Consider the following 3,019-nt stretch of genomic DNA (forward strand, 5'->3'; position numbering starts at 1 on the left):
TTCTGAGTGTGGAGATGTCATTTGGCATCAGTTCTGCGTTCCACTCTCAGCATTACCACCTACTCACCACATGCCCTCATGAAAGTTCACTGGCCTCCGGAGCCTGAGCTTCCTCAGTGGTAGAATGGAGAGAACATCCTGTAACCAAAGGGGGAATGCAAGGGTGAATTGAGAGAATAGATGAGGAGTACCCAGGACAATGCCTGGCAAGATGCCGATTAGGTGACAGCTTTTTTTGTTGCTGTTTGATGCCGTTTGTTTGTTTGACAAACAACTTTTTTCAATTACACTTGACGTTCAATATTATATTAGTTTCAGGTGTACAGCATAGAGGTTAGACGTTTACATAATTTATCAAGTGATTCCCCCAACAGTCTAGCACTATAGTTATTACAGTATTATTGACTACAGTCCCCGTTCTGTTCTTTACATCCCCTTGGCTTTTGCATAACTACCAATTTGTACTTTTTTTGCCTTTGATTTATTATTATTATTATTATTTTACATTAGTTTCAGGCATACAGTACAATGGTTAGACATTTATGTAATTTATGAAATGATCCCCTCGATTACTCCATCACCCATCTGGCACTACTCACAGCCATTACAGTAATATTGACTGTATTCCCTATGCTGTATTCTACATCCCCGTGACTATTTTCTAACTATTAATTTTGCACTTCTTCATCCTTTCCCGTTTTTTACTTATCCTCCCAACCTCCATTCCCATCTGGCAACCATCAAAATATTTTCTGTATCTATGACTCTGCTTTTGTTTTGTTTGTTTGTTTTTTTGGTGTTGTCTTGTGAGTTTTTTATAAAATTTGAATATTAATCCTTTATCAGATTTATCATTGGGTAATACCTTCTCCCATTCAGTATGTTTTTTTCTTTTTTTTTTAATAGTTTCCCTTGCTTTGCAAAGACTTTTTAGTTTGATGTAGTCCCTAGAAAAGCATTCTTAATTTTTTTAGGAGCATCACCCTAAGCCCAAAACCAGATAGATACATTAGTAGAAAACTACAAAGATCTCTCATGAACATAGACCAAAAGAAAAATCTTAACAAAATAATAGCAAATAGATTCCAGCAATATGTAAAAATAATAATTATTACCTAGTGGGGCTGATTTCCAGAATTCAGGCCTGAGTCAACATTTATAATTCAATTAGTGTATTTCATTATATAAAAGACCGAATAAGAAAATTAATATGATCATATCAATAGATGTAGATAAATAAGTTGAAAAATTTAATACCCATTCATGTTAAAAAATTGAAAAATTAGGATTAGGAAGGAATTTCCTTAACCTTATAAAAAGTATATAAGAAAACTATAGCTAACATTATACCTAATGATGAGAGAGTGAATGCTTTCCCCGCAAGATTAGAAATGTAACAAGGATGTCCTCTCATTATTCTTATTCACTATTGTAATGGAAGTCCTATCTTGTGCAAAACAAGTGATAACAAATAAAAAGTATACAGATAAGAAAGGGATAAATAAAAAGTATATCTTTTTGCAGAGGAAACAATGGTCATTGTCAAAAACCTCTAAGAATCTACAAAGAAAACCTCCTGGAATTAATGACAGAGTATAATTGCTTTAGTATATGCCATCAATAAAAAATTGAAATTAGAAATTTCAAAAAGCAAAAACATTTACAGTTACACAAAAATGAAATACTTACATATAAATCTAACAAAATATATGCCAGGTCCATTTGTGGAAAACTACAAAACTCTTATCAAAGAAGACCTAAATAAATGGAGGAATAGTCTCTCTTCATGAATTGATAGATGTACTACATTAAAATGTCAGTTATTTCTAACTTGATATATAGATTTAATGCAATTCCAATCACAATTCCAGCAAATATTTTTGAAAATATTGACAAAACTGATTCTAACATTTATATAGAGTGGCAAAGGTTCTAAAATAGCCAACACAAAATTGAAAAAAAAAATGTTTAAAAACTTAATATAAAGCTTAATATAAAGTTATAGTGATCAAGACAGCATAGTGTTGATGAAAGAACAGACAAACAGATCAGTAGACCAGACTAGAGAGCCCAGAAATAGACCCACACAAATATAGTCAAATAATTTTTGACAAAGGCACAAAGGCAAATAAATGAAAAAATAATTTTTTCACCAAACAGTTGGACATTTACATAGGAAAAAGTTGAACTTGGACACAAACCTGATACCTTACACAAAAATTAACTCAAAATAAGTTACAGAACTAAATGGGAAATGCAAAATTAAGTAGCTCCTAGAAGAAAACACAGGAGAAAATCAGTGACTTTGGGAGTGGAGATGAGTTTTAAATACAATATCAAAAGCATAATCTATAAAGAAAAAAATGGTAAGTTGGAGTTTGTTAAAATTAAAAAGGTTTGCTCTGTGAAAGACACTGTTAAGAGAATGAAAAAAACATGCCATGATTTGAGAGAAAATACTTGCAAATCACATATCTGATAAAGGACTTGTATCTGAATGTACAAAGACTTCTTAAAACTCAACATTAATAAAACAAGCAACCAGTAGTGGTTTGAATGGTGTCTCAAAGATATGTCCATGTCCTAACCCCTGACACCTGTGAATGTGACCTTATTTGGAAACCGTCTTTGCTGATGTAATTAAGTTAAGGATCTCTAGATGTGATCATCCTAGATTTAGGATGGGCCCTCTATCCAAAGACAGATGTCATAAGGGAAAGACAGAGGGAGAATTGAGACAGATGTACAGAGGAGAAGGCCATGTGAAGACAGAGGTGGAGGCAGAGATTGGAGCGATGCATTTATAAGCCAAGGAACACCAAGAATTGCCGAGTTGCTATTAGAAGGTAGGAGAAAGGCCTGAAATGGATTCCCCCTCTGAGCTTCCAGAAGGAACCAACTCTTCTGACAGCTTTATTTCAGACTTCTGGCCTCCAAAACCATGGAAGAATAAATTTCTTGTGTTGTAAGCCACCAAATTTGTGTTTATTACAGTTACCCTAAGAAAATAATATGTGAT

Source organism: Pteropus vampyrus, unplaced genomic scaffold (assembly GCF_000151845.1).
Source record: "Pteropus vampyrus isolate Shadow unplaced genomic scaffold, Pvam_2.0 Scaffold351, whole genome shotgun sequence".
NCBI lineage: Eukaryota > Metazoa > Chordata > Mammalia > Chiroptera > Pteropodidae > Pteropus > Pteropus vampyrus.